Genomic DNA, 13,655 nt, shown 5'->3' on the forward strand with positions numbered 1-13,655 from the left:
CTTCTCCAAGCCTCCTTACTCTTTCTTCATAGGGAAGTCGTCCCATCCCCGCTATCATTTTAGTCGCCCTTCGCTGCACCTTTTCCAATTCTACTATATCTTTCTTGAGATGCGGCGACCAGAATTGAACACAATACTTTACATTTTGGACTGGGGAGAGACTGGCCTGGTTCTTAGAACAGGGAACCGCAGGAGGCGAGACTGGATTCAATTCTATCACCCTTTCAACATGAGCTGCGCATGGACCTCTTCACCAGCGCTTTCTTAATCTTTCTTCAGTCAGTTGCTGAGATCTTTGCCCAGTAAAAGACATCCATCTGCAGTACACTAGTCTCTGAGCAGATAACCCTTCCAGCTGATGGATTTTCATAATACATTCCATACCATGGTGGAGAATCCAACCCCAGCTGCACTTCCCAGAACCTGGGATCAAGCTACAGTGAAACCAGAAACCTTTCCCTAATTTTCCTCTTTACAGACCCCCCCCCCCCAGAAGCGGAGCCAGGTTGACTGCGCAGGGGGAGCAAGAGCGGACTTCCGCCGGCACACATTTTCAATGTAACACATTGAGAAAAAATAGGCGCCATAGCTGGCAGAACTCCGTTTGGGGGAGCGTGACCCGCATCCCTGGCACCCCCCCTGGCTACGCCACTGCCCCCCCCCCCCCACACTATCCATTTCTACCCACCGAAGCTAAGCCTGGCTCCCCTGCTCTGCCTGTTGTGTTGTTTCAACTGTGCCACAGAAGACAAAATAAACAAAAAACCAAGTTGTATAAGAGTTTCACACATGTCCCCTTTCTGAAATAGTGACTCAGTCCGCTGTTTGATTCTCTGGGTCCTATTAAAATTGTTTATAGCTAATCACTGCTTGTTTAAATTCAAGGTTTTCACAGCATTGTCATGACATCAGAACAAACACCCTCAGTTTTTTAAGGCTCCAGTACCGCTCTAAGGGGTGAAAGTTTCTGAGATTGTATTGAGCTTCGTGTCTGTGGCAGCATTGTGGCATATTAACCACTGGGTGGCGCCAACAGCATGTCATTCTTCTCGGATGCTTGGCAGGCTCAGATCCCTTTTATCAAACCCTAGTAGGATGAGTGGTCACCTCTGGGCAATCCTCCGTGAGAGGATCCCGCCACGACTATGATGCCCTTCCAGTCCACTTTTTTTCTAATCCCAGCCTTTGAAAGTTGGTGCCTATGTTTAATTGTTTTAACTTAAAATTCTGTCCTGTTTATAATAATGAAAAAGCAGACCACGAGGCAGGTTATATCGCAGGTCCATAATATCTTACCTATCTGTTATATATTGTGTTGACATTGTAAGTAAAATACTATACCATACTTTGTATTGTTATTTGAATATTTTTACTGCTGTAATTGTCTATTGCTTGTGTTTAATTTATTCTTACTGTACACCGCCTTGAGTGAATTCTTTCAAAAAGGTGGTAAATAAATCCTAATAAATAAATAAACATTAGCTCCAGAGAAACCTGTTTTAATGTTATATTGTAGTAGCACCAGTTGTGAGGAGCTGCACATTGATCACTGAGCATCAGCTTTACAGTTAATAAAAAAATCTGCTACCAAGAGACAGAGGGGATAACATCATTGTCTATATTTATAAGGTGATATCAGGGTTTGGAGCACTCCAGACTGTAAGATGCACACTCTTCTCCACCTCTGAGAGGACCAGGCCAGTTTCCTAGCAACCCCTCAGGGATCTTCCCTTTCCCGTACATTGGAAAACAACAGCTCCCTGGATTTATGTTATTGGGCATGCTGGAGCTTGTCTGAGCAGCAGGGACCAAGTGAAAAAGGGGGGGGGGGGGGGGGTCCCTCTACAATTGAATTCTCTGATCCCTTTTTTTCTTTGTCCATTCTCACTTTGTGCCGGTGCACATTCGCTCTGGCTCCAGTTTTGATGCTTATTGGAGATAGATTCCTGGTCAAACTGTGTTCTTCGTAATTCCTCCGCTTTCTCCTTTTGATTACCTGTAAACATTATAGTGTGTCTCAGCGGTCTTTCTCTCCCCCCCACCTTAACCCTTTTAGTGTCATGTATGCAATCTGAGATCTAGTTCTGGATGCCACCTCACCCAGGTCAGTTTGAACAAGCTAATCTTGTCCTGGTTTTGCCCCCAGTGCATGCAGGGAAACAGTTCCTTCTCTGATTGGGGGAATCAGATTGGCTGTCTGCAATTTATAGGGTTAAATTTAGAATTTTGCACACAGGGTCCCCCTACAAACTCTGCCATCTGCTAGTCCCTTATAAGACATAAGCATCGCCATGCTGGGACAGACCAAGGGTCCATCGAGCCCAGCACCCTGTCTCCGACAGCGGCCAAAAGAACAAGCATTTCGTCCCGCCCATGTTCCATTCCAACCCCTGAGGTCCTGACTTTGCTCTCACCATTTGGGGTGGGGGTTGGAAAAGGATATCTTGGATACGCCTCTCTGAAGTCCAGATGCTCAAAACTCTGCCACAGTGCTGAAGAAATACCACTGGATCAGTGAACAACTCCCTAATGCTCAATGCTAATGAGATGCAAATTGAGAAGTTCAGCCGGAGGACAGTGAGTGGCTGGTGCATGAGCTGAAGAGTTGTGCGTTAAAGCACAGCTCTTAAGTGGATGCCCAGAAAGCCTGGGGGGGAGGGGGGAGGGGGGGGGGGGGGGGGGAAAGGAAGAGGTTCCAATTTTGAAAAAAAAGTTGACTGGGAAGACCACCTTTATCAGGTACCTTGTTGCTGTTTTCACCATGTTTTATCCAAGCTAGCATGAACCACTGTACCTTAAATCATGCCCTCCTCCTCTGGGCCGACTCCATGCTTTTCTTTGGCTTCTGCTCTAACACATCCGTTTCCGCTGCCACCGCAAACGTAAGAAGGTTAAGGTGTTCTGGAGGTATTTTTTTCTGGTGGATAAGGCTTCCCTCCTCTGTCCCTCCAGCGTTCCCTATCCTTCACGGCTTGGGCACAACCCCTAATCTCGGCTCGAAGCTGGCACAGGGTTTTCAGTGGCGGGAGCGCCCTTTTTCGGGGCGCTGTCCTCCGAGCATTAGGGAGTTTTAAGCTCAAGTTTATTACAATTTACTAGTCCGCCAGCTGGGAGCAGCATCTTGGCAGCTTACAACGTATTCAAAAAGAGAAAGTGTGTACGCTCAAACAGAAAGTGAGGTATTCTATATATTGAGAGAGAGAAAAGCAGGGAACAAACATTAGTAACTCTTCCTGAATGATAATCGGAAGGCGCTTCTGGTGAAAAAAGTTTAATGAAATGCATCCTTGAATAAAGAATGCGTTCTTTAGCTTTCATTTGCATGCGCAGTGCGCTGGGAGCCAGTGAGCTTCGTGGTTCACGCATCGTCTGCTCTCAGCATTCTGCATTAGCAAACGCAGGCGCTAGTCTGGTGCTAACGCTCTCTAACGCCTGCATTTACTTACATAGTAACATAGTAGATGACGGCAGAAAAAAGATCTGCATGGTCCATCCAGTCTGCCCAACAAGACAACTCATGTGTGCTACTTTTTGTGTATACCCTACTTTGATTTGTACCTGTCCTCTTCAGGGCACAGATCATATAAGTCTGCCCAGCACTATCCCCACCTCCCAACCACCGGCTCTGGCACAGACCGTATAAGTCTGCCCAGCACTATCCTCACCTCCCAACCGCCAGTCCCGCCTCCCACCACCGGCTCTGGCATCGGGCATTTAAGGTTCCTTCTATAATGCTGGTGCCTTTTGCATTAAGTAGCGAGAGTAGGGAGGTGCGTTCATTTGAAACAACCTTTTTATTTTTTTTTGTCTTAAATGAGAACCCCCCCCCCCCCCCAAAAAAAAAAAAAAAACATTTTCAGCTTTTTCCTATAAGTAATGTGTGCTTCTCCAAAAGAATGCATGCTACTAAATTCCTGAAATCCAGACCTTAATGCAGGGCTGCCGTGAAACTGAGCCAGGCCCGGGGCAGAATCATTGCTGCCGCCCGCTGGCCCCGCCAGCTGCAGGCAGCGTGGCTCCTTCCTCTGCCCAGCATTGCCTGCCCCTGCTTTCCTCAGGTCGCACATAATCAGTCTCAAAAGTGAGCAGGCATGGTCTGAGGGCCCAGCAGCTACTTGGCAGGCAATGCAAGGGGGGCCTGGTGTTAGGATCTCTCTCTCTCTCTCTCTCCTGCTCCTGTCAGGACAACGATCACCCAGGTCCCGTCAGGAGCAGGAGAGAGAGAACCACCCCCCCCCCCCCCATGCCGGGATCCCCCTGGAGGCCCCAACCCAGGGAATTTTGCCCCCCTTCTTGGCGGCTATGCCTTGATGCAGTGACACAAATGAACCAGAAATGGACCCCACTCCCCCCCCCCCCCCCCCCATTTCTAACGAGACTGTGGCTGACATCATCACCAATGCAGGCCAACTCCATCCAACCCTGAGTTGCCAACTGGATCCACTTAGCCAACACTGTTGATCCAGTGTCAGGTTTACCTCATTGCATGCAGGAACGTGTAGTTCTGATTTCTCCATTGCATTCCTTAAGAAGACTACAAGTCCCTGCCTGCCTCTGGGCAAACCCAGGACTGGATCAACTCTGTTGATTGCCTCTGGATTCAGTGGACAACCTTAAACCAGTGTGAGGTCAGCTGTGACTTGTTCCCAAACATTGACTTCTACATACAGAAAAGGGCTGCAAGGAGGTGGGCACCGGAAGGATACCTTTACATGACATCCGGAAAAAAACAGGTCCCCTTACATAGTTTCAAAATACTGTGCCCGTTGCCGGTTTTTTTTCTTAGTTAATTCGTATTTTGTGTTCAAAAGTGTCCTCCTTCAACCTTGACACATTCACGGAGTCTTCGATGCCGCCGCCATGTTGTTGACTCAATGAATTCTGGGGTTTAATTAAGGGCAGAATTGTTTTTCATGCTTGAGGCGCTGGAGCTCCATCCTGTCGAAAAAGAAAGTCCTCCGAAATGTCTCGAATTTCAGGCAGAAGTTTCTGCTGCAGTAGGAGACATTTTGAGCTTATGTGGAAGAATGTTGGGGGTCTCTCTCCCCCCCCCCCCCCCCCCCCAGACACCATGTCTAATTTGGCGTTGCATTTATGCACTTTTCTACAACTGGGCGCCGAATCTATACAATCCTTGCACGCGTTAATTTACAGAATACCAGCACTTATGCACACGAGCTTTCACTTACCCTGGAAAGTGCCAGCAGGGCATCTCAGCATTATTCTGTATAGGTCACCTAAAGTTGAGCATCAATTGCAGATCAGTGCACAAACTACATTAGCTAATTAGGTACTAACAATCCATTACTGGAGTTCACAAGCACTTCATTGGCTGTAATTAGAAGTTACGCGTGGATCTGCCCTAGGGCAGATTCTACAACATGCACGCTATGAAATTTAGGGGCACAAATCCAAAGGGGCATGGCCATAGGTGGGTCAAGGCATTCCCAGAATATTGGTGCACTGTTATAGAATACCTACCGTACTTTTGCGTGCCTAACTCATCAGCCTTTGGCTTGCCCCCAAAATTAGGCATGAAATGCACACTAACCCCCCCCCCCCCCCCCCCCCCCCCCCGCGCGCCAGGATTCTATAGAGCATGCCTAGCGTTCTGCGCTAAAATCCACTATAACAATGCACGTAATTTAATTGTCTTAACAAGCCAATTAGCGTTAACAGCACTTAAGCAATAATGAGCACTAACTGGCAATAATTAGAACATATGCGCACAACTCCCTCAGCGTATTCTGTAAAGCACTGCGCCTAAACTGTAACACGTGCAGGCAAAAAGGGGCGTGGTTATGGGCATTACCTGGGCGTTCCGAAATTTACACGTACCGTTATAGAATACGGCCCACTGTGCCTAAAGCTACGTGCCGGGATTTACGCCACATTTTCGTTGGTGTAGACGGATGCACGTAGTTCTAGGCACTGGGATATCAACTAAGCTTATTCTATATTCCGTGCGTGTTAATCTAGAATACGCATAGGTGGAAATGTTTTCCACGCAGATTGTTCAGGCACCATATATATATTTATTTATCCACACACAGTGCCCTTCACAGGACACTAGCTTAGCACACATCATCCCAGAGCCTACCTTTAGATGTCTGGATGACATTGAACTGCCTCCCCAACTGCATAAATGTAAGGGGGCCGAGCACATGGACAGAACACAGGGTGGGCCTCTCACTTGTGTGTGTATTCTACAGAATAATGCAAGTTACGCATATCCCTGGCACACGTTGGCAGCAGTTATGCCCAGTGGGCACAGCGAAGCAAAGTATGCCAGTACTGGATTACGCTAGTATTCTAAAGGAATCCGAGCGTCCACATGCCATTCTAAGGTTCTCATCACACATCCTTGGAACAGTGATATGGGGGCATCTGCTTATAGAATTGCCCCCTTATTAGTTAAGTGATACAGGATAGGCATTTCCTCTTGTTGTGTATAACATATGTAGAGTGTTTGTATGTTTGGGAAGCTTACCAGGTGCCCTTGGCCTGGATTGGCCGCTGTCGTAGACAGGATGCTGGGCTCGATGGACCCTTGGTCTTTTCCCAGTGTGGCATTACTTATGCACTTATTTTTGAAATAATAACTAGTATGCAGCCCCACAGCTTTCCTATTGCCCTCTATTAGGGTTGAAACTAAGCACCATGTCATCACGGGCAGGCTGAGCTGCTCCTTGTTCTACATCTCCAGTGCATTTCTGGCCTTGTAGTGTCCTGCAGAAATTGGAACTTGTTAGCAAGCTTTTGTTTCTACCTGAACTAGCATACGGTCCCACCAACGCCCGAGCCACATTCTCCACCAACAGCTAAACAGAAGACAGAAGTCAGACGTCTTACATAATAATACTTTAATAAAATTAAGTTCTGAATGTAATTTAGCACATTTAATACATTAATCCTTTCCCTTCTTTGTTTCCTACAAGTTATGTGCAATTTCATAATGCTTCTTTTTGTAACTAGATGCGTCAAAACTTAAGCCAACAAGCCTAGTCTACCTCCTGCACACAGTTATCTCTCTCCAGACTGCAAAAAGAATAAAATACCTGGCGGGCCTGAACTCAATTAAGAATGACAAATTTCCTTACTTCAGCTGTTTTTTTGCCTACGAATAACCAGAGGCCTCAACGGTAGTCGAAAGGAAAATAAATAAGTCGAGACCAGCCTTACAGAAGTTCACACAGACAGCTGATGGGTTTGTACAAACTGACCAGTAACAGAGCACCCACAGAAAGGAAAAGTCATTTGCAACAACGGAGGACTTAAGTGAACAGAGGTGGATCTGTTTCCTTTTGGAACTGCAGAAAGTGCCGTCGATGCTTTTCGCGACTGTCCATGTAACAGAAAACCCAGGGGGATTCATATTAATATATATATATTTTTTTTTCAATCAGTGCTTCATTGATCCTGTGCTCGATAAAGCAGCATCGCTAGCTGGATTTGTTCCTTAACCCCAGCCTCAATGCCTTCTATTTTAGTCCCAAGGTATTTAGTTCCTATGTATCTCTGTTTATTTACGTATTTATTTATTTTGCAATAAAAAAATTTTAAGCTTTTTATTCTAGTTGCTTCATTAAAAAAACAAAACAAAAAACAAACAAACAACAAAGCACCTTTCTCAAGTCTGCTTTCAATGGTCTCCGCTATATTCCAACTTTATGGGCATCAGTGCGATGCCTGCATGGGGGGGGGGGGGGGGTGAGGGAATTCAGATGACAAACAGCACAGCAGTAGCATTCCTTCTTTCACCAAGACTCATAAATGTTGGGTGGGGTTGAAAGAGAGCTGCCTACAGAATCCTTACATGCAGACGGCATAGGAATCAGAACGAAGGGGGTGGCCTCAATAGCGAAACGGAACACTCTAGAATGAGAAAAGATTGATTGAAGTGCTGGAATACACAAAGCTAACTTGGACTGGTAGCAGATTATCGGCATGTAACAATTCTTATCCCCCCCCCCCCCCCCATGTCCTTTGCATCTTCGTATGGAATCGGCTCATTGGTTTAAGAGGAAGGCAGGAAGTGCGCTGGGGAAAGGGAAGAGGGCCTCACAGGCCCTGGTCATAGCAAACGATTTCACATTCAATAAAGTTTAACTGGAAACACAGGCTTTTCGATAAAAAATAAAACAACTTTTTCAAATAGTCTCCTGCATTTATCTTTCTCGGAGTAACTTGGTTTCTCCAATATTCTATAATCACTTCCAACACACCTCCCCCCCCCCCCCCAAAATAAAATGTACCTGTGTAGTAAAAATTCTCTTTATACATAGGGCTCTGTATGTCTACATACCGCCAGGGCATCTCTCCCCCCCCCCCCCCCCCCCCCAGATAATGTATTTACTATTTAAATAGTGCAATCAGTGTACACAGCACTCTATGAGAAAGTCACAGGACTGTAACTCCCCCCCCCCCCCCCCACACAGTTTACCATCAGTGAGGCCTGACATGTTGAGCGTAAAAAGGATAAGTGACCTGCTCGGAGTCAAACAGAAAAATGAAAGGGCGCAAACTATAATCTGATACAATATCAATCCCCTCCCTGCCCCACCTTCAAAGAAAAGGTGGAGGGGGGGGCGAGGGAAGTGAGAAGCATCGATCCCTAATCCATCCACAATGCACTGGGAGACGCTGACCCTCCTTGGGTCACACAAATATGGCCTGGGCAGCAAGAGGAAATTATTCACCTTACAAAATAAAACCTCGTTCCTGGGGCCACATGGGGGGCAAAAGTGGTTTCAGTTGAGGGGAAGAAAAGGACGGAATTAACAAGGAAATCTTTGCTGGCGGGCTGGTCCTAGCACCTTTAAGACTTAATCCCATAAGGCACTAAAGACGTAGAATGATGCTCCGTCATGCTACAGAGCTGCCAAGTTGCCCAGGTCATGAGAAGATTCCAGGCCACCCCTGGATTTCTAACATCCCCATCCTGGTGCATTATGGGACCTACAACACTGATTTCAATGTGTAGAATCTGGGACCACACTGCTTTGGGATGCAAGTTTAAATCCAGGCCTGGCCAAAAGGTCTCCTTCCTGGAACTGGGTAGCTTGGCAGCTCTGAGGCTATCTACCCACAAAGAGATCCAATACCAGACGTATTCTGTTATTTGAAAATGAAAGACCTTGAAGTTCCAAACCGAATCTTGGGTCTCTACAAATGTTAGGAAATTAAAAATGTAAAAATGGGTCAGAGAGTAAAATAAGGAAAGAAAGTTTATAGACGTCTTCCATCCCCCCTCCCCTTCACCCACAGCGGAGTCCACTTCTTTAAACTTCAAATAAAGTGCATTCAGAAAGGGTGAATTTTTAAAATTTTTTATATTTTCTTTTGTTCTAATCTGGGCATTGCTATAACACCCGAGTGCTTAGTATTTACGCAGGTTGAACATGGAGGTTAAAATATATATCAAGCTTTAAAAAAAAAAATAACCTGCAAATGTTTACTCTCATTTTCCGATGCTGGTGGGAACCCCAGAGGTAAAGGCTCAGTAAAAGTTTAGAAACCATAATATACAGAGATTTTTCTCCCCAATATTCAATTGTTTATAAGACTATTAAAGGCTCTTTTTAAAATATTTTATTATAGCAATTTCTTTTAATAAACTGGATATTTTCAGACTTTATGCTTTAGGTTAAACCTCACTATATCTCTAAATATGTATTTTATTCCTTTATTTATTTTAGCTAATTTCGCTTTTCTTGATGTATTTTGGGAGAGTTTTTAGGGTAAAGCTTCTGTAAATATACATGAGTTAATGGAAGGTTCCGGAACTCAATACAACCTTGGCAATATCCAATCTTGCACAGAGCCTTAAGGGATCAACAACTCTTCTGATAATCTTTCTGTAAACTGACCTAACTGCAGATATGACTTGGGCTTTTCATTTTTTAGCGGACGACCCCCCCCTACCTCCCCATGAAAAGGTAGAACAGAAACCCTAAATTAAATAAGAAATTGAACACATTAGAGATCCAGCCTATGCAAACTGATTTCATGCATAAATCATGGCCGGTAGCCTGAAATCCCAACAAGCCATGGGGGTCACCAGATTTGGGACCTACTGGTACAAGGTGGTGATCAGCCAGCATCATGTCAGTCCTGTTTTTTTTTATCAGAGAGACTTTGTCTCTGTGTCTCCATGGAATTTCCAGCATGAAAATGCATGAGATAAGATTTGAATATACTGGAGGCTGAGTAAATGCAGAGAACTAACTGTATTTCATCAACGTATTTTTAGATTATTGATAAAAAGTATTGTAACTATGTACTACTTGTGCATATGGTTACTTTGTAAGCCACTTTGGGTTGAATGTTGCTTAAGAAAGTCACTATTTAACTATAGCGGACACACCCTATTGTGCATCTTCATGGTGGGTTTCTTAAAAACCTGCCTGGTTCCGAAAAGCCTTCATCTATGGACCTGTGGGTCCTGATTTCCTTATAAGAACTGGAGCTGGAAGTCTGTAGATGCACCGGTGGTGAAAACCAGGCCTGACTCGCATGGCTCGGAGACAGTTGCCCCCTGTACTAAGTGCTCATTTTCAGTAGAGTGGAATTTACGTACACAGGGCCTAACTCGTATCTGAAGGGGTAAATGTCAGTATGGCCTCCCTGATAACACAGTTGCATGTTAAAAGTTATATTCATAAATGTTTCAGCTGCTTTGGATCACAAAATGTAAACAAACTTGTCCACTTTGGGGGTTGGCACATGGACTTCCTGTCTGTAACAGGAAGTGGTTGGGCCTACAGCTCTAAATCAACTTAATGGCAGTTTTTAAAAATAATTTATAATGTTTTTAATCTGAATAAGGTAGGAAGCACTCAATGGTACAAATTAAAGGAGATTCTTTTTGTTCTTTACTTAAGTTATGTCAAATTAAATTAGCATACTGTTGGCATCCTGAAGAACCAGATCAGGCTGGGGTTCTCTGGAACCAGTTTTGGGATCCATAGGCCCAAGAAGGCACTGTGGGGAGCTCCATAGCCTCATTTGCGTAACGACATGCCCAGCATGCTTGGTGGCCCATGGCTCCCAGTGGCACTGACATGAGCCACACGTGAGATAAAATCTCCTCTTTGAATTAAACAATATTTTTCATGCAGTTTTCATCACTGGACCAATGCCTGCTGTAGATTGCGTGGGCAAAGGAAGGTTTCTGAATGTTAAGGCAGCTTGCAAATACATTCACCACCAGAGGAATTAAAGGAATGTTTCCGAAGCCCACTGGCAACTTCAAATTGACGTCTATCCCAAAATCTGCTTTTCTTTATCCCTCCTTTCCAAGGTATTTGTGGTCCCAAACGAATGAAAAATGTTTGTTCCACAACAGCCCCCCCCCCCCCAAATAAAATCAGCTGGTTAGGATAAGAAAACAATTTTTTTACCACTAAATTCTAAGCCACATTGAATAAAAAAGTTAACATACACAAGCCCTACCCCAAAAGAACTATGATGTCACTTTTCAGTACAATCACTTTAAATTCTAGAAATATTTTTATAGTAAAGTAGAGTTGCCAAGGGTAGGAAGTTTTAATTTTCTTTTTTTATCTTAAATTCCTTTTTTCTATAATCTCTTAATATTTGAAAACTTGAAAAAGTCTCCTTGTTAATCAGATTCCCCTCTCCAGTCCCAAAGTCGCACTTCCACTTTGGTGACCTGGAAGCGACTCCCTGGATACCCTATGCCCTTTGCATCTATAGGATGCCTCCTCCCCAGCCTCTTACTCAGGGGCGGACCGATTATTGGGAGAACTGGATAGTGCCTGAGAGCACACACCAGTAGGAGGCCCACTCTCTCCCTTCGCCTCGGTCTAGTTTAATCACTTTTGATAGGTGGTTCTATCATATTCTTTATTACACATCAAGCCTCATGGCCTCTGTGCGGATCACAAAGAGAGAACCGGGCATACTTAGGAATGTACAACAAAAATATCTCCTCCATTCACAACATCTACCAATATCTGTACCAACATCTTAAGACAAATATTTCTTGAACAACCAAGTTTTTAGGCCTCGCCAAAATAAAGGATAACTATCGTGTTGCCGAACAAAAGGCAGCAAGTTCCTGTGACCCTTATTTGCCCAGGGGCTCCAGATTTATATCAGTCCGCCCCTGCTCTCACCTCTAGGGTTCTCCACAATGAGGTCTAGCCTCAATGCCCCCTTCGTCCCCCAAGGCCTAGTGACAAAGAATGCTGTAGCAATGCCTTTGGACTTTCACCCCCTCCCCCCTTACCACGGCTAGGATGTACAGTACCACTGCTAATGCCAGAACTTCTCCAGTCAACAGTGACCTTAAGTTGGCATCGCTCCCAGAATAGCTGGTGCGCTTTACATCTTTGCTCTGCAGGAAGTATCATTTTAAGGAGACCACAAGATGTTGGGCCCACAACCTATCGACTCCTAAAGTACAGTGAATGGTCAGCCAGTGCAGAAAGCAGTGGAGGCCAAGATGCTCCTTCCCATCAGTTCTCCTGCCCTTCTCCCATCACACATTCCTTCAAGATTTGCAGCTTCCTTTAGGTGAACCTTGCTTCCAGAGGAAGCCAGACTCATTCAGTGCTCCCAGTTCTATTAGACTTAGGTACAGGCCCTGCTCTGCAAAGACCGAAGGAAGAGCCATCAAGGCCTACGTGGTGGTTGGTTCTGGACTGGTCCTGAGAAGGTCACCTTGGAAGCGTGCGATGATACTAGAACACCTCAAACTATTAAAAAAAAAATCTAATTTGGCTTCCAAATGCTCTGTGAAGGCAAATCTTCAATAGGGCATAGAATATAAAGACAGGAGGTTTGGTTTATTGTGGGGCTGATTTTGGATTGTCCAATGTCCCATTCAAGTTCTGTCCAACCACAGACCCTCTCTGTCGTACCAAATGTACAAAGCAGATATTTATTATAGAACCTTCGGAAATTAAGACAGGCTGGAAAGATTCAATGGTGCTCACTAGTCAAAAACGATTCCCTTCCCATCCCCGCCTCCATGCTGTGCTTTCACCAAATACACTGAAATCAACACAATGGAAGCCCTTTGCATCAACAATACTGTCCGAAAATGCAGCCTATCAACACCAAAACAACTGTCTTGGGCTCCAGTTTCAAACAAATTTTGCTTCCCCTCCCCCCCCCAAAAAAAAAATGACCACAACAGGCTTCTACAGGTAAAAACAGCCAACTGGAAGTTAAAAAGTTATTTTAAAATACAGACTCTTAGATGTATTGACTGCAGCAAACACCTGGCTTTACAGAACATGATATGGTACCCTGAGAATAGGGTCATACTCCTAGCATCTCCCCCTTCCCCCATCCAAAATATGGAAATTAATCAAGTTTACTTAAAGACTAGTCATGCATGTGACGAAGTGGATGCTGGTCCTTCAAAGCTCTGGCCCTGATAAATTGGTTACGTCTATAAGACGCCACCTGCCTCTGTCAATTTCGTTACACCACCAGACAAACAGGGCAAACCATTGTAAAGTCTTTACTGATGTTTACGTTTTTGCCTGCAAAGAGAGTATCAGGTGTTCCGTTACCAGGGCGTTTTTTGAGGGGGTACTGAGTACCGGCACCTTTTCAATTGTCTGCTAAAATCGACCCATGATCCCCAAGTTTTAATGAAAGAGCTCAGGCTCTACACACCA

This window comes from Microcaecilia unicolor, chromosome 14, assembly GCF_901765095.1.
Source record: "Microcaecilia unicolor chromosome 14, aMicUni1.1, whole genome shotgun sequence".
In the NCBI taxonomy this organism is placed as follows: Eukaryota; Metazoa; Chordata; class Amphibia; order Gymnophiona; family Siphonopidae; genus Microcaecilia; species Microcaecilia unicolor.